Source organism: Artemia sp. Qi Xiang Cuo, chromosome 17 (assembly GCF_049724085.1).
Source record: "Artemia sp. Qi Xiang Cuo chromosome 17, ASM4972408v1, whole genome shotgun sequence".
Taxonomy (NCBI): Eukaryota; Metazoa; Arthropoda; class Branchiopoda; order Anostraca; family Artemiidae; genus Artemia; species Artemia sp. Qi Xiang Cuo.
Window position 1 is genome coordinate 2,463,644 of NC_142810.1, and position 19,770 is coordinate 2,483,413.

Below are 19,770 nucleotides of genomic sequence, written 5' to 3' on the forward strand. Positions count from 1 at the left end.
AAATAGATACAAACTTTTAATCGTAAGTTACCTGACAAAATTGGAAACAACCCCTCATCATTTCTTATTTCCAGAAGCTAGAGCTAGCCAAGTAGAGCCAAAAAATCACCCACTGATGTCAGCAATTATGGCCAGGACACAATACCCCATCAAACTAGAGCATGTTAAAACTAAAATAGCAAAAGATCCACCATGGATATCAATCACCCCAGAGGTTAAACTAGAATTCCTCCCCCAAAAAAAGGAACAAATTGAATCCCAAACTGCAATCCAACATTTTGGACAGCTCCTAAAAAAAGGAATATGATGGATATAACCAACTATATGTTGATGGATCATTAAGTGAAGATGGATGTGGAAGTGGGTATTTTCTAAGTGAGCACAGCCTATGCATTATGGAAAAACATAAGGCAGGGACCAGCATACTAACAGCTGAAGTAGCTGCAATCAATTTGGGCTTAGAGACGCTAATTAAACTGAAACAGAGCAATAAACATATAGTAGTATTCTCTGACTCCAAATCTGCTCTCAATATCCTAAACAAACCCTAACTTTGATACACTGGACATAGACTTACATCAAACTAACGAAAACCTTACCAGCCTTGGAAGATTAGGCCGTGATATTAAATTTCAATGTATACCTAGTCATCTTGGTATGAAAGAAATGAAAAAGCAGACAATATAGCAAAGCAAGGAGCAAAAAGTCAAATGGAACCTGTGGAACCTCTAACTATAAGGGACATAACTAGATTGTGACTGAAAACACTACCCAAATTAAAGCCATCAAATCTATCCCCCTTTCCAAACCAGGATGCAATCAGTCTGGTTTCATCGCCTGAGTACAAATACAGCTAACCTCAACCACCATTCTTTCTCATATAAAATTAAGCAGCCAAATGGAGAAGTTGCCAGTAGCCCATTTTGCAGGTACTGTAAGATCAAAGAAGAAACCCCTGAGCACATACTACTGAAATGTATAATGCTTGAAAGAAAACAATTGAATCTCCTCAATTTGAAAGTTCAACTAGGACTGAATTCAAACCCTCTGACAGATGTAAAAACTTTGACCCAATCTTCAAAAAGAGATTTTTTCATACATGCTTTCAAACTGTTAAAGGATCTAAACCTACAACACCATATATATCAGTCAATTTATGCTGACTTGGGTAAACCCTACTATAATTATATCACATTTGTTTTTACCTAATTAGCAAATCTACATGTTTACATGTACATCCATATTTCGAATATTTATAAGCAGTGTTTACAATTATGCCATTTACTATAATAGTAACGTAATTTTTGCAACTAGGGAATTTACATTCTGTTCAGCCGCAAGTGAAATGTCCCAAGAAGAAGGATATGAATTTATCCTGAGAAAAGAAGAAATATTCAAAGATTGGGATACATTGTCAACCCAACCCAGAAAGAAGAGGGGCAAATGATCTGATATTCAGGACGCACGCCTCGATTCACTACAGTTCATTGATTATTTACAAACACAAACAGCTGTTTATTAGCAGACAAAGGACAAGTCCCTTGGGAATAGAAAATAAAAATTTTCTAACATCAAAAATCAGGTAAATAAAGTGAAACACCAGGGAAAACCTCTTAAAATGAAACTTAATATCAAATATAAGCAGGTATGGTAATATATGGGTAGAAATAAATGTTCTTTCTCACAGATTTGGTCAATAATCCTTTATTCACTTTCACACCTCCCAGTTGCTGTTGACTTGATTATTTGCATTTCCAATATAGGGGTAAAGTTCATTTTTGATGCAAATTAATGTTATGTAGTTTCAGGATGCAATTCTGTGTAGGGGGGGGGGGGTATATACTCTGTAAATATATAGGTTCTAAAAAATTCATGAATTTCTTAGAAAAACTGCTAAAATAAGGATTAAATCCCCCCTCCCCCTTAAAAAATGTTTAAGCTATGATTATTCTGCACATTATGGAGTAAGAATTGTTTTCTTAACATGTTTCCTTATGTCCAGCTTGGCTTCTAGGCGTATAATAGGGCTACTGGTTGGATAATTTAAAGCTTTGTAGGTAAATTTCTAGGTTGCACCCTATAATTTAGCTTAGACAAAAGTGAAAATATCATTTGATGTCTCTCTTTATGCTCTTTAATAATTCAATAATTGACTTCTTTTGCCAATTGCATCTTGAGCTCTTAAAGGGGCCCCAAAGGTATTTCATTTTGGTAACCATGCAAAGAAGTTATAACCTAACCTGCAAATTGCTTGATTTTTCAATTCAAACTGTTTCCCTATTGTTTCAAGTTTTTCAAATGCCATCAACAAAAATAGCACTGAATTTGCCAATTCAAAACTTTCCTGTTGACAATTCAGGGTATATATTTGCACATTAGGGGGGGGGGTAAAGTTTATGGTAAAGTTGCAGGGGGACATATAATTTAGCTAGGATGAATGGGAAAATTTAATTTGAAGCTTTTTTATGCTTTTTAAGAAGTAATGTGAAATACCTTCAGGCCCAGTGCGGGTCTCAAGATTCAATTTTCAAAAGAAGCATGTATTGAATTATTAAAGAGCATAAAAAAGGCATCAAATGATGTTTTTACTTTCATCCTAGCTAAATTATAAGGCCACCTAGAAATTTACTGATTTGTATATATAATACCAGCCCATGGGTTTCACACATACCAACAATATTTTTTTTCATTTTCACTAGGAACCCATGTGAAAATAAAAAAATATTGTTGGTATGTGTGTAGTTCATGGTTATTGCTAGGGTAATGGTCTACCTATTCATGGCTTTAGGCATCTGTGAATAAGCTCTAAGGCAAGAGAGGAATTTGGGAGCAGTTTTTTGAGGCACCCACCAGTGTCTCTGGCAAGTGACCCAAAAATTCAAAAAACTTGTATTTGTCCAATAAGAGAGTTGTACTTACTCCTGCCATTTAAACATTTGCCTCTCAATGACTCAGACTATCTGTCTTGGCTTTTTCTACAATTAGCCATGTCTTGATGCCTATTGCAAAATACTTGATTTTCAATTCAAAACCATATAGAAGGGATACCAATAGAAGGGAGAACCCTTCTATTGGCATCATCCATATTTTAAAATAAAATTTAGGTAAAAATTTATATTAATTAGACACCCTAATTAATATACATGGGCTTGTATTTTTTGGGTCAATGTATTTAAGATTCCATAACTGACATGTTTTGCAACAAGGCAAACATAGGCTTGACCTACTACCAATAGAGGAATAGAATTGAACTTTTTCAGGAGATTCTAGACAATAAAGAGACATTTTTTTAGATTGCTAGTTTTATGCTGATGTTTATTGTTTAGTTTGCATTTTCTGTTGGTCATCATCAACACCTTCTAGCCTAATTGTCTCACATAGCCCTTGGGTGTAAAAAGAAACTAACCAAACAATGAAAAAATATTACTTTATAATATTTAGAATATTCCTATTAGTCCAATTATTATGCTCTCTTCTATTTGGTATTATCCATCTTTTAAAATTAAATTTGGGTAAATATTGAGGTGTAAATTTATGACCTTTCCACCTCATAAGTAGATGTGTTACAAAATAATTCTTACTTTATTATGTGCAAAATAATCCTAGTTAACATATTTTCCAACAGGAGAACCTTTATCTTCACAACTTTCCTCATTTTTCCAGATTTTTAAAGAAATTCATAATTTTTCACAGTAACATATTGTAAAATTTTGAAAAATCTGCTAAATGCCCTGTCATCTTAAAAAGTGATTTATATGTGTTGGTATTGAAAACACAGTGGCAGAAGTATGCAAATATACATGCTATGGCAGATTGTTACTAAAAAAACTGGTACTTGTCTGGAATGAAGTAAACATGTGATAAGTGAGGTTTTGTTAATGCTAATGAAAGAAAACAAAATAGGATGAAAATATAATAGTTTAGAAATAAATTTAGGCTAAATATTTGCAAATTAGGGGGGCAGGGGTAAGGCATAGCACATACATAACCTAGCTTAGGTACCTTTTTTGCCTCTTCAACCCCAAAAAACTAAAGTTTAAATCTTTGTCACAGAGTGAGCAATACCTCACTAGCCAGCAGAAACCTGTTTTTCATATGGCATCTTTGAAATTCTACATGCAGTCTTTCCTGCGTTTTTACTGGATTCTAGACAAGTTCCAAAAAACTTCTAGAAACTTTGTGCAGAAAGTATTCTGCCATCTATAAATAAATTTGTAGGACAGCATATCTTTCAGCACAAATTTGAAAACCAGCAAAATGCTAATCAAAAGCTTGGCTTTTTTCAAAAATTTTATTGCAAAACTGAAAAAAAGTGAAGATAAAGGTTCTCCTGCTGGAACATATGTTATCTATAATTTTTTTGGCACAATATGAAGTAAAAATTGTTTTTTAACATGTCTTCTTATGAGGTGGAATGGTCATGCATTTACAAAAATAATGAAAACAGTTTCAGATAAAACTGGTTGCTTCAAATCATTAGCCTACAGAAACACCTTTTCAATATAAAACCAATTGCTTATGATAACATTCAATAACAAGGAAATATATTACTAGGTCTATGTATAAAACTATTGGGAGGGGGGGGGGGAGAATGCATGGTTTTTGTCAGAGTAATGAAATTTATATTGAAAAAGAATATAAAATAGGGAGTAAAATAGTCATGTATGTTTTATTAAGTTGTTTCCTTCAGAATAGCTCTAACTCTAGTCTGCTACCAAACATTCTAAATTGTTTCTTTATGTTATTGATGGAGATGGCCTTTCTTCTTTTTCACCATGTCCCCTCGTGAAAAAATGTATAGCCCAAATTGTAAGTATTTTTCTACTGTCCAAACAAAAACTGGGTTTAAAATTAGGGATGGTTCCGCCTCTCTTACATTGAGAACAGGTGAAGACACAGCTCATTGCCCTTTTTATTTTCTTTTCAAATATCAAAATAATTTTACTTGCAAATCTTGATTAAAGCTTTTGAGTGGACCCTACAATGACATCTGATTTCAACATTTCTATCAAAATTGTGTAGTTAGACTTATACAAAGTGGTTTTTACAAGTCATCTAAAAATAATTCAGCCAACTGTTACCAAGAAATACATGATATATAACAAGATGGTAGACAAAATAATATGCAACTAGTTGTATATTATTTACAACTATAGGTAAGACAATTCTCCACCCAGAAAATTATCCCTGCAGGCAATTCATCTTTTGCAGAAAATTCCCCCTCCTCACCCTATGTAAAATACCAACCCTTCTGAAGTTTTCTACCTATAAAATTTAATACACATGTAAAATAAAAATATTACTATTTGCAGCAAAAACAGTGAACATCTTCCTTGGTCCTAGTTTAGATTTTGAATAAGACTGAGAAGGTGTCACTTCTCCAAGTTAATAAAAGCCTATATTCTTCTGCAATTTTTTTGTGGAAATATTTTGAAATTAAGCAAAAGATATGCTGTTTTTGAGCTTTCATTGCCTCCTATCATAGAAAAGAAAGATGGGAAAAGATCCAATTCTTAAGCATCTTTACTGAGGAAGCTGCTGAACTAGCTGCAAAATATGTAATTGCGCTCTTGTTCAGTCTTCAAATGAGAATATATCCTTAGCCATGTGGTAAATTTTTGAAAGTAAAAAGGTAAATTCTGCTTTTTTTACTTTGAAACTTGGATTGGGTTTAAATTCTAAATTTAAACTTTTTTTACAGTTATAATTTGAGACAGGTTTTAAGTTATAGCATGCTCTTTATTAAAAAAAAAAAAAAAAAAATAATAATATTTCAAATGATATTTACTACTGAAGAAGTTTAAATTATGATTTGAACTAAGTCAAGACACAATCAGCTTTGTGGTTATTTGAAGGAGTCACTATAGCTTGTGTATTTTCAGGGACTTTGTGCTTCTACTCACCCCTTGTAAAATGGGAGTAGCCTAGTGTATCCAAGTGTTATTGCCAGTAGTAAACATTGGATAAGTGGTATTTGCTCAATTTGGAGGTTCTGTTATGGACTTGCCTCAAATTCCAATGGCTGAAGATGTTTCCCTTTCTGAAATTTGTGCTGTTAAGAATGGTAGGTTTTTTAATTTAATTTCCAGTAACAGAATAATAATAAAGTTTTATTTGCTCTAGTAAACCATTTTTTTCTTTTCTTTTTATCTTGCTTAGGCTATTGAGTACTGTTCAGGGAAAAAAAAACACAAAAAAGTATGTAACTGTATATACCCTTGTATCAAACCCTTAAGATCTAAGGTAGATTAAAGTGTTTCGCTATAGAAAACACATAAAAGGTTAATATATTAACTGTAATTTTGTCTGTTTGAGGAGAATTTTTTCCTTCTTGAATGCAGGCATGATAAAAAAAAAACATTACAAACAAAAGTGAAGGTTATTATGTGGAAGCCATAATATTTATCTGAAGGATCAGCTTCCTTTACTCGTCTTTTTTCTTTTATACTATTTTAGAAATTTTTTATCTAGCTATTTTTTAACTTGCTCAACCATAGATAGAAAAAAAAACAATATAAGTATATAGTAGCTACAAATCAAAGATACAGAATCTTGCTAAAATGCATTAAAGGATGCCTTGTTAGAATTAAACAGCAATATTTTAATGCAATTCTATTAACATTTCATAAATTAAATGCAAAGTTTTCAAGCTTAATATCCCTTGGAATTGGCTCTTACCTTTTGAAAGTTTGCATTTTTGCCTTCTTTTCAATTTGTGTGAAATGTTTTTTTATTATATTCTTATATGAAATGTGGTTTGTTCATTTTCTATTGACTTCTGCTTCAATCAGAGGTGTTTTTAGAGGGCTAAAATAAATTTCAGTGACACAAAATTTTAAATAAATAAAGTAGCATTCATAATTGTCTTGTAATTTTGAAATTTTATTTTCATCAAAATAAAGTAGAGGACACAGTTGCCAGTAATTATAAGTAAATTGAATCCAATTTTTTTTACCCATATCTGTTTGTATATAAAGTAAGAAAAGTTCAGATTTTAATAAATAAAATATTTTGGTGTTAAATAAAATTCTGTTGAAATTTGGCATTAAATTTTTTGGGAGACTAATCAGGGGGGGGGGGGGCTAGTCAACATTTCATATGTGCTCAAAAAGCTTAGAACCACCACTTGCTTCAATTGCTCTTTGTTACCAAGTTATATTCAAGATTGCAACAGAAGTGATCATATTTTTTTTGTTGTTTGTGGTCTGTATAGATTTAAAAATCCATTAAATTTATTAAAATGAATTTATAAACTATAAAAATATATAAAAAAATGACAGTCTCAGCCCTATCTAGAAAAACAAAAGTCTTTGGCCATAACTCTTTAGCCCAAGATAATTTCTAACCCCTTTCAAAATCAATTCCCACATACAAAAAATACCCATCTTTTCCATTAAAGTTTTAAGAAATAAGCAACTGGTTCACATACCTTATTCACAAAATATTCAACTAAAAAATAAAACAAACAACTTTAATCCACTCCATAAGATATTTTTTAATATTTTTGTGGACCGAACTTAGCGAAATTGGTTTCGTTATATAGTTGGGCAACAGATTTCACACCTCTACTCCAACATGTCGTAATGAAAGTGCACGTCTATTGCTGTGGCACATTTCTGTTATGAGTAAATTAATTTCAGATGAAGTTTTTGGGTATGAATCATATTCTGCAGGAATTTGAAACATACTAAGTTGTCTTTGTCCAAGTGGTTCTAAATAATCAATGCACAATTTAACTTGCAAATTGGAGCATAGATATTTTAGAAACATTTTAGAACTTTTGCCAGTCAGAATGAATCACTTGTAGAGTATTTATATGAAAATAGAGTTTTTACTGTGTAATCATTAAGTAAAATAGTGTGTAATCATTTCATCAACAATTATTCCCTAATACTTCAAATTAGTTACACTTTCAATCACTACATTTCCAAATGAAAGTATCTCATTCGTTTCAAAATGTTGTATATTTTAAAAAATCATGGATTTTTTCTCTAGAAGACCCACATGTCCTTAGCCCTTTTCCTCTTTGTGGTAGTTTCTCCTCGTTTTCAGTTTGACTTGGTTATCCCTTGTAATTTCAGTTCTTTTTGGATTTCATTTATTTATGTTGGTAGTTCTGGTTCTAGGCGTTTACCCCCCCCCCCCCGGAAAACACAACCCCCTTCTGGAAAATACTCCCCCGTGGAAAGTAATACTCCCGCCCCCCTCACCAAGGAAAATATCCCACCCCCGCGGAAAATGCCTACGGAAATACCCCCCCCTCCGCGGAAAGTGCCTCCAGTAAATACTCCGGTCTCAATGATTAAAATTTGGTTGAGAGTTGTCCAGTTACCAAATGACAGGCTGCTTAAGGCAGCTTATGAAGATTGACTCTCGCAGGGGAAAAAAGATCATGACCACTAAAAAAAACACATTTTAGACAAAACAGGGTTTTCTTTTCTTTGGAATGAAGGTAGAGGACCAATGGATATAAATGCAAAATAGGAAAATGAGATTAAGATAGTACTAGCGAATCAAATGATCCAAAAATAGAATGAGGAGATAGAAAAAGCAGAATCACTATTTAAAGATATTAATGTGGTTTATGGGCAGGAGTTCTACCTTAAGCTGAATTGACCAGCTAGATATTTGACGTTGTGGATGCGGTTCAGAGCTATTTGCCTGGCAAATAGTGCAAGATTTAAAAGATATTCTAAAGAAAAATGTTCCAATGAAGACAGATATACTTACCCGCTTTTCAGAGTTAAAGAAGATTATTTGGTGCATTGCTTGAGCTGGTGCCAGGGGCTCTCTACTGATAAGGGAAGGGATATTTGGAAAAAATTAGTTGATGCTTACAGGTGTCTTAAATAGTACGTAAAAAATAACCCAGTATAAAGTAAATGTAATGTTTCATTTAAATGTTTTTTCCAAGTGTTAAGTGTTTTTTCCAAGTATTAAGTGTTTATTATTTTCAATGACCTTATTTCCAAGTATTAAGTACTATTATAAGGTTAATGTAGTGTTTTACGATGATCGCTGATCAAAGTTTGTTATTTGTGGCTTCCATTTATGTTATTTTACTGTGTTCATGGCCGTATATTTGGCTTTAAATTATACTTATATATAAATCAATCTAATAGGCTATGCATAATAATTGCAACTAACACATTTTGCTTGCAGACGCGTGCTATTTTACCCCCCCCCCTTATCTGCAAAAATATAGCCCAAATCTTTTTCTAAATTAAAAACACAGATGGTTTGTTCTTGAGTATTACACATTGTAAAATTGAGTGAGTGGTGCATAATACATAAGTACCTAAATTCCGTCCCCCTCCGGACATTAAAAAAACACAACTCAAATAAAATTCTCAAATTTGGAAAGCCTTATTTTCTACGGGGGTATTTTCCGGAGGTGGAGGGGGAGGGGGTAAGCGCTGACCGCCAGTAGCTCTATGCTTCAAAAATTATTTGACTTTGTTTCTGCTCATCTTTGGATTAATGTAACCATTTATTTTTCATTAAGACAGTGTTTAAAATTAATTATAAAATGAAAAACAGTTGGATTTGTTCAGAAAGCTTCGCTCTTGTGTTTTATGTCCCTTTTATTCATGTTTCGTTTTAGAAGTTGAAGACGCTTTACCTAGTGAGAGTGAGGAGCTCTTTGATATTTCAAACATTTGTTGGTCTCCCAAGCTTGAAGCTGTTCCTTTGAATACTTTTTCTAGCATTGCAGGACCATATAAATTGGAAGCTGACACCCAAGAATTCGAACACACAAGTTTTGACCATGAAGGTATCTTTCAAACATTTTGTTTTGTGGATTAATGAATATTTAATTAAAAAAAAACTAGGGTACATTGAATAAATTTTAGTAATTTAACAAAATCTTTTTATGAATTTTTTTTATCTCATTACAGTTAGAAGGCGTTTGCTAAACCGGTTTGGAAGTTTAGGAGCAACTTTCAAAGTGTTAATTGAAAGGCCTTTTGTGAAATCCGTACATCGGGATGGCCAAGAATAAAGTTCTGAACTATAGTGTCTATTTTTCTTTCTGAATTAAGATATAAATCTGTTAATTCTTTTCCTGATTTAGCATGACAGATTAAGCTTTTAAAACAAGCAGAATATGGACTGGTATTGTGAGAATTGTGGATCTGAAATTTTTATTTTTAAACATTAATTTATTAAAGATGCTAGATTTTGACAAAATTCAGGATTCATTTTGGGCCAGTGAATTAAAAAGCTTTTTGTTTGTTTGTAGAACGATTTGTTATGCAAAATAAAACTAGAGATGCATAACAAGTCCTATTAGGTTTTAATAATAGAGACAAAAGTCAGGTTTTGTGTTTGATATAAAATTCTATTGAGATCCAGGGGGTATAAACTCTCCTATTATTAAAAAATAATTCTTTTGGGGCATTTGAAAACCGGATTTTTCTAGTACTTTTTATTGACAAAAAATAGAAAAAGACAAAAAAACGAAAGAGCTGAGGCCATTCTAGTGCGAACATAATTCAAACCGAAGTTTAAACTAAATCAATCATTTTCAAGTCCCCATGCCCGTTCTTGATCTTCTGAAAATATACAATTATGGAGATACGTCCTTTTGATACCCATCTGATGATATGTTATATGTGGTACTTTGCCAAAAAAATTTGCTCTATCGTTCAAATATTTGGTGAGTAACGGAAAGCTAGTGTAATGTGTTTACATATTCCCTTGATAATGTATATACAGATAACATTTAGTTCCTTTGTTCTATAATTTTTTTCATGCATCTTTTTTCCATATTAAAAAAATCATTTGAAATAAAAATGAAAACATGTGACAAGAAGTAGTATTTTGATAAGCAATAACAATTGAAAATAATAAATATGTTTAATACGATTTTTTTCTTTTTTTTCAAATTTGATTTGTATTATTTTTTCTTTATAAAGCGCAAATAACTCTTGTATTTTGGGAGTTTCGAGCCCCTAGTCATAGGCAGCGCAATAGTGCTGCCTAAGTAAAGAACGATGTTGGCACAATGTATTATTTATTTATTTTTTTGGTTCTTGGTCTTAGACCAGGGCGCTTCGTATCGAAGAAGTTTTCTTAGAAACTTAATAGCCGAAAGTGATTGGAAGGCAACTAACACCCCTTCCACGCCAACCATTTCCCCAAAAACATCCAATCAAAATTTTAAGATAGCCATTTTGTTCAGCGTATTTGATTTCCAGATAGAAAACATGTTTTTGAGGAGGAAACTCCCCCACAGCCCTCAGGGCATGGGTTGTAAGTTTTGTTCTGGGGGCATATAAGGTTTTTTTTTATAGAAAGTGTTGTTATAGAGACTTCAAAAAGGGCTCATTTGATTGGAAATTGAAATGCCCAGTGCCCTTTGTAAAAGACGAAAGTGATTGGAAGGCAACTAACACCCTTTCCACTCCCACCATTTATCCAAACACATTCAATCAAAATTTTGAGATAGCCATGTTGTTCAACGTAGTTGAAAGTTCTGGACATTAGGTCTTTAAGGATGACACTCCCCCCACAGTCCTTAGGGAAAGGGTTGTAAGTTATACCCTGTGGGCATATAAGTTTTTTATTGAAAGCTTTGCCGTAGAAACTTGAAAAAGGGTTCATTCGTATGGAAATTCAAATGGCTAGTGCCCTTTTTAATAGTCGAAAGTGATTGGAGGGCAGCTGACCCCCCTCTCAGGCCCACCATTTCCCCAAACTCATACAATCAAAATTTTGAAATAGCCATTTTGTTCAACGTAGTTATAAGTTTTAGAAATTAGGTCTTTTAGGATGATAACCCACTCAAAATCCTCGGGGCAAGGGTTGTAAGTTATGCCCCGGGGGCATATACGGATTTTTTTATAAATAGTGATATTGTAGAAACTTCAAAAAGGGCTCATTCGATTGGAAATAAGCAGGGTTTGTGCCCTTTTTAATAGTCGAAAGTGATTGGAGGATAACCTAACCACCCCTCTCTCACCCACCATGTCCCAAAACATATCCAGTCAATATTTTGAAACAGCCATTTTGTTCGACGTAGTTAAAAGTCTGGAAATTATGTTTTTAGGATGTCACTCCCCCCACAGCCCTCAGGGCAAGGGTTGTAAGTTATGCCCTGGGGGCATATAAGGTTTTTTTTATAGAAAGCGTTGTCGTAGAAACTTCAAAAAGGAATAATTGCATAGGGAAATTGAAATTGCTAGTGCCCTTTTTAATAGTCGAAAGGGATTGGATGGCAAGTAACCCCCCTCTCACGCCCACCATTTCCCCAAACACATTCAATAAAAATTTGAGATAGCTATTTTGTTCCACGTAGTTGAAAGGTCCGGAAATTATGTTTTTGAGGATGAAAACCCCCTCACAGCCCTCAGGGCAAGGGTTGTAATTTATGCCCTGGGGGCATATAAGGTGTTATAGAAAGTGTTGTTGTAGAAACTCAAAGAGGGCTCATTCGATTGGAAATTGAAAGGGCTAGTGCCCTTTTTAATGGTCGAAAGTGATGGGAAGGCTTGAAATTTTTATAGTCAAGATCGATGTGGGTTCAATGGTATTATTATTTTTATCTTTTTTTTTTGTTTTGACCAGGGCACTTCGTATTGAAGGAGTTGTCTTAGAAACTTCGAAAAGGGCTCATTCGATTTAAAATAGTAAGGGCTAATGCCCTTACTAATAGTCGAAAGTGATTGGAGGGCAACTAATCCCCCTCCCACGCCCACCCTCCCATTTTCCCATTATGTTTAAAAACTAAACGTTGCCTTAAGATTAAATCAAAATACACTGTGTTAATACTAATTCCCAATAAAGCATCTCAGCAGTATCCCAAGAACGACTGAGGGTATTATATTCAAACTTTCGGGGCTACTTCTGCTCTTAAAATTTAACAAATGAAAATAGCGTAAGTGTGTACAAGCTAACAAAGAAAGTAAACAGATTTTTTGCGAATGGTATCAAGTTTTCTATTTCAGGTCAACTAGAGGAGGTATGAAACTAAATTAAACACTACTATTTGTGTCCAGATTTTTAAAAGGGTGTATATTGTTAAAAATTGCTGAAAAATTTTCTCCAGCATACAAATAGCTGGCCAAACTATAAAGTCTTAAAAAAACGAAAAGACTTAAAGTATTATTTTCTTTTTCCCCGAAAAGACAATGTCAATATAAAACGAACAGAAATTAATTAAAAGAAATTTTCCACAAAATAAGTTTTTCAAAGAAAAGTAAAGAACTCCATTAAACCAAAAATGAGCAAAAATAAAATAAAATAATCTACCAACCATGAAACTACCACAAATCAACGTCGATAAATAAATGAAACCCAAAACGAAGAGAAATTACAATTAATAAACGAGTCAAACTCAAAATGAGCAGAAATTTACATGAGTAGGGCGCAAAACCCCAATGCCTTCCCAAGGCCAGAACATAATTTACACATTAATGAAAAAAATACAAATGAATGATCATTGTCAGTTTAATATACATATACTGGTATTTAGTAATTAAATGTTTTCAACACTAGCACCAGTTCCCACTCGTATACGTTACCCCTGCACATAATTTACCTTTTGTTCATTTGAACTAAAGTTTGATTAATTGCAAATTCAAATGTTCCTGTTTTCTTTTTCTTAACAGAGGAACGCTTTTTAAATTATTTCAAAAATTTGTTTTTTGTTTGGTATTGTTTGGTATTGTTTTTTGTTTGGTATTGTAGGTGTTGAAGGTTCTTCAACAAGTGTTGCCGAACCCCTAATCGAAACTTCTACGTCACTCTAATCGATTTCTACGTCACTTCGAGAATTTGACTCCATGGAAGTGGATCGTGATGACGATTATTGAATAATAATTCTAGAATTCTAGAATTATACTAGAATAATATGTCCGTATTCTAGAATAATACGTATAATTAACCGAATATTGTCCTTGAATAAATTTTTACTGAAAAAAAAAAAAAAAAATCCGCGGAATTTTTTTTTTGCTAAAATAAAGCAGAAACTATTACACATTGCTTCAAAAACAGTTACTGAAAGTTTTTACTTGCCTTGAAAGTGTTACTACCGTTAAACACAAAACGATTATGAGATTTAATATTGTACACCCTTTTTTATGTAGGCTAAAAGTTGTGCTATGTTTACAAAGTGTCAATTAATTTGCCACTCTTGTCTTGATTGAGTAGAAATCTGTTTCTATTCATAAACATTAACTACTAACTACTGGATCTAGAAATCTGTGAATAAAACTCTAAATTTGTGAAATCAGTTTCATAACAATCAAATTTATCACTCTTGAATTTATTCCAACCTCTTGTTATATCTAATTTTCCAAATTTGTAGACTGGTATTTGTTTACTCTGTGGGTTTTATTCTTCCTGGGTAAATTATTCAAACGATGTTATTGTAGATTGACTTTCTATCTGTTAATATGTTTTTATCACAGGCAGCGCAATAGCGCTGCCAAAGTAAAGAACGATGTCGACACAATGTATTATTTGTTTATTATTATTTTTTTTTTTTTGTTTTTTTTTTTTTTAGACCGGGGCGTTTCTTATAGAAGAAGTTGTCTTAGAAACTAGTCATTCGATTTGAAATTGAAAGGGCTAGTGCCCTTTTTGATAGTCAAAAGTGATTGGAAGGCAACTAGCCCCCAACGTCCAAAATTTTTCTTAACATATTCAATTTTAATTTTGAGATAGCCATTTTGTTAAGCTTATTTGAAAGTTCCTAAAATTTTATTTTAAGGGCGCCACCCCCCCCCCCCCCCGCCCAGAGGCCTAAGGGCATGAGTTTTAAGTTTTGCCCTGGGGACATATAAGGTTTCGATAGAAAGGGTGTCGTATAATTTTTGGAGGTGGCTCATTGGATTGGTAATCAGAAGTTCCAGTGCCCTTTTTAAGAGTAACAGTTTACGGAGGGCGTCTCCCCCCCCCTCCAAACGCACACCGGGCTTAATGTCCCAAGGGGCGTCCCATTGAAATTTTGAGATAGCAATTTTATTTAAATTAGCTCAAAGATCATATAACAAGGCTATTGGGGTTGAAACAAACCGCGAAAGTCTGGGGGAAAGGGTTTTAAGTTATGCCCTGGGGTAATTTAAGATTTTAATGGAAGGGATGGTTGTATAAACTTTATAGGAGTCTCATTTGGTTGAAAGTTGGAAGTTATAGTTCCCTTTTAAGTGTCAAAAGTGAAGAAGCGCAGCTAGCCCCCTCCCCCCGACTACCCCTCTTTTAAAAAAATACATCTGAGTGAATTTGTGAAATAGCCATTTTGTTTAAACAGTCTAAACAACATTAAGAGACAAAAGAGATTTGAGAGCAACAAGCCCCCCCCCCCCCTCCTCCACGCCCATCATTTCCCCCAACACATCAAATCAAAATTTTAAGATAGCAATTTTTTGTTCAGCATAGTTGAAGGGACCGGACATTCCTTCTTTGAGGATGAACCACCCCACAGCCCTCAGTGCAAGAGTTGTAAATTTTGTCCTAGGGGCACATAAGGTTTTTTTTTTATAGAAAAGGTGGTCGTATATAATTCAGATGGATCTTATTGGATAGGTAATCAGAAGTTTCAGTGCCCTTTTTAAGAGGCAAACTGATCAGAGCGCAGCTATTCCCCCTCCACACGTATGGTGTTTTCCCGACATGCTGACAATAGAAATTTTGAGACAGTTATTTATTCAAAATAGTCCACAGATCATATACTAAGGCTTTTGACGGCGTTACAAATCCCGAAAGTTCGGGACAAGGGTTGCAATGTATGCCCTGGGAGCATTTAAGGTTTATACGCTAGTAATCGTTGTATAAAATATAGTGGTGGCTAATTTTTTTTGAATCTTGACTTTATATTTATCATTTGATAGCGCACATTGATGAAGGTATACTAGCCCCCCCCCCTCCTAACTACACTTGTTTCTTGCCTCGCATCTAATTGAAATCGTGAGACATCCATTTTCAAACAAATTAATCTAGATAACATATAACAATACCTTAAGGGAGATGATCAATTGACAAAAAGGGCAATATTTGCACGCTACTATTGCTATCACTAATACTACTACTTCTGTAGCGGGTACTGCTAAGGCTAAGGATATTGAAATAAACAACTGAGTAAACATTGAACTAAATCTAAGCATATTATGTTCATGCGGATTGCTGATACGGGCGTATCAGCAATATTTAAGAACGCATTATCTTATCAAGAGGAAATTCCAGAGTTATCATGAGTGGGATATTCAGTTGACCAAAAGGCAAAATGTACCTGCTACTACTGCTATTAATACTGCTGCTACTACTACTAATAATAATACATTATTAATGCTGCTCCTGTTCCTACTACTGATAGTGTTGGGTGATAATTCGAATAAACGTTAATCGATATTTGATAATCGATTTCGATATTTCTGATTAGTTTTTTGCTCAGATTGACTAAGTTTTGCCAAAATTCAATAACAAAAATTGCATTTTTTTTTTTTTTTGCTATATTTTTATTTTTGGTTATTTATGGCTATTAAAAATCAGCCGCATGTTAATAAATTCCCCTGAGAGTTGATGTCCATATGTCCCCGATGTCCATATTTCTGATCAGTTTTTTGCTCAGATTTACTTTTAAGTTTTGCCAAAATTCAATTTGGAATTTTTTTTTTTTTTTTTTTTTTTTTTTTTGGTTATTTTTGATTCTGCCTTTCAGTAATTAAATGATTTTTTTTTCTTTCCACTGAAAGTATGGAGCTACATTAAAACTCAGAAGAACAGAAATTGTTCCGTGCATGAGGGGGATAACCTCTCCTTAATACCTCGCTTTTCACACCAAAATTTCTTTTCGTATTTTAAAAATCTCCTTACTCTAATTAAACGGCTTTTTTTTCTGGTGTTGTCCTTAAATAATTGGGGGAAAAAGTTACAAATAACATAAAAAATGAGGTATTGAAGAGAGGGGCCCAATCCTCATACATGAGACAATTTTGGTTCGTTTTAACTTCGGATGCTGCTCCTTACTTTTAGTTGAAAAAAACTTTATTTATTTAACTGTTTTTCATATCATGCCGGAAGTCCTCCCTCCATGGAAAATGTTTCCTGGAAATTCTCTCCTCTCAGTGTCTCGATGGAAATTTTCTCCACGTAAAATGCCCCCATAGAGAATCTCTTCCGTAAAAACATTTCCCTCTCCATGGAAAATCTCCTCTTGGAAAATCCCCACTGCAGAAAATTCCCCCCAAAGAAAATACATCCTCCCAAAAATGTCTGTTTACTTCCCAAAAACAAATACTAAATGTAGACATTAGACATAATTCATAACTTACAACCTGTCCCCTGGGATTTGTAGGGCCTGGTCATCCCCAAAGGCATGAATACTGGACTTTACAACTATGTTGATCATTATGTCTGTCTCAAAATTTTGATCGGATGACTTTGGGAAAAAAAGGGGCGTGGTAGGGGGATCTAGCCGCCCCGTAATCGTTTTGGTCACAAAATGGTGAACTACAACTGCAATTTCCGTTTGAGCAAGCCATCTCTCGATTTTATATGAACATTGGTTCGATACGATCACCCTGACAAAAAAAAACAAAAAAAAAAAAAACACATACATGATCTTTCTTCTGGTAAGAAATACAAAATTTCATATTTTTTCAGATGGAAGCTAGAGACCCTTACAGTAAGATTCTCTAATATTCCCAATCTGATAGGGCGATTTTTATTAAGATTCTTTGTCTTTTTAGGTGCGTTGATAGGGGCGTTTGTCGTTTTTAGGGGCGTTTATATCCCTTTATCAAAAGTTAACAAATTTTCTCAGACTTCCATGACTGGTGATGGGTACATGATACTAGATAAACATTATATATCTGGAGCCGGTGTAAAATCCAATTAACTTGATGTACCTATTGTTATCAAAATTCCGTGCTTTAGAGTATTGGTTTTTATTCGGCCGAGCTGCATCTTACGTACAGTTTGTTGTAACTGTGAATATTCTGTTTGTTGTGAATTCCATAAATAATTTTCACATGTTGGAAATGTAAATAAATTGTTGTTGTAAAAAAATAATTTAAAATATATAGCCTGTTGCCTATGCTATAAACAAAACTTTGCAGATCATTAATGCCTGTAACATTTTTGTACTAAGCAACATTTGAGAGCCCTATCTAAGCAGTTTGCGAACAGGCTATGTGAAATTCTGGATTTAGCTGTGCATGCTGTGTATCAGCATAGATGAGTCAATGGATTGAATACATTATTCTTCTTCTCGACCATTTACGAAACAATTTTCTCTGTTGGATCTTTTCTTCTGGATTCACCGTTAGATACAAAAAAACAAAAGAATATCGGTTTTCATATTTGATATTTACGTTTCAATATTAGATATCGATATTTAGTGATATCGATATCGATATTTAATATCGCCCAACACTAACTACTACCACTACTACTATGATACTAGTTCAATTAAGGCTAAGCATATGAAGTTGAAAATTTGACAGAATATTGAGGGGGAGTTTGAACTAAATCAAATCACACTATGTGCATGTAGATTGTGAAAAGGGCGTATCTCAAGAATGGATTTTTGTATTAAGTTGGAACTTTCAGAGAACACTTAAAGGGAAGATCAATTGACAAAAGGTGATATAGGCATGTCACTACTTGCAATACTATCACTGCTACTATTACTAATACTACTGCTGCTACTAAACTACTCCAACCAATACTTCAATTCTAACAAATTGTAGGGCTTAGAGTATTAAGATGAAAAGGGGGTCAAAAGCGCAAATCAGCAATATTTTTGGAACGGCTTTTCGTGCCAAGGTGAAATTTCCGGGGCTTTATGAAAGGGGTGTTCAACTGATCAAAAGGCAAGATGTACATGCTACTACCGTAATTAATCCTGCTGCTACTACTGTTACTACTTATACAAATTTAACACTAACACTGGAACTACTTCTCCTGCTCCCGCCATAACTACTGTGATGCTAGTAGGCTACTATCAAGGATAAGCCTATGAAGGTAAAATTTGAGAAAATCTTGATGGCAAATTCTAACTTACCAAAGACACTATGTGCATTTAGACTGTCAATAGAGCGTATTTCAAAAATTAATTAGTGTACTAAGTTTGAACATCGGGTGTTGAAGGGGATGTTAAAAAAAACAAAGATGGTATGTGCATACTGCCACTAATGCTGCTACTGCCACTACAACTATTGCTACTATACAAGCTAAGGGTGTTAAGGTGAAGCTACAAGGAATGTATAGGCATATGTTGAACTAAATCAAAACGAACTATGATCATGTAGGTTGTCAAAAGGGTGACAAAGCAATATTACAATAATGGCTTACATGATTAAGTTAGACCTTGGTTTTAATTGATTGCCTTGGATCTTTCACCCATGCATTCATTAAACAGAAATGTATGGCTTATTTTATTATATTTAGTTTTTTTTAGTAGAAGTTTTACATTTTTAAACTCACCATTCATTTTGAAAATTGCTACATCCAGTGTATATTGACAACAAATATACTTTGACTTCATTTGACTCACTTCTTCTGCTCTCTCCACCACAGTCAGACCTAGCTGGTCGCTCTTTCCTCAAGGACTGGACAAGCAAAAATTACCTGAGGTAGTTTGGCCTGATATCCAATATTTATTTCCCGATATCTGATAAAGACACTGACCCCTTTATTAGTCAGGGAATATTGGCCGGTCGATATATCGATCGAGCCTTAATTGTTATAATGCCAATTTCTTTGGTTTTCTTATTTTATTAATTTCAGAAAAGAAATTGAATTCAATTCTTTTTCTATAGGAAT

At 33.7% G+C, this 19,770-nt stretch overlaps 1 long non-coding RNA gene across 1 annotated transcript; it reads left to right on the forward strand.

Annotated features, from left to right (window-relative positions):
- Positions 1-1,381: 1,381 nt before the first annotated feature.
- Positions 1,382-13,754, forward strand: LOC148941792 (uncharacterized). The gene is made up of 4 exons (XR_016143206.1): positions 1,382-1,582; positions 5,883-6,064; positions 9,605-9,775; positions 13,693-13,754. It is a non-coding gene; the product is annotated as an uncharacterized LOC148941792 (long non-coding RNA).
- Positions 13,755-19,770: the final 6,016 nt, after the last annotated feature.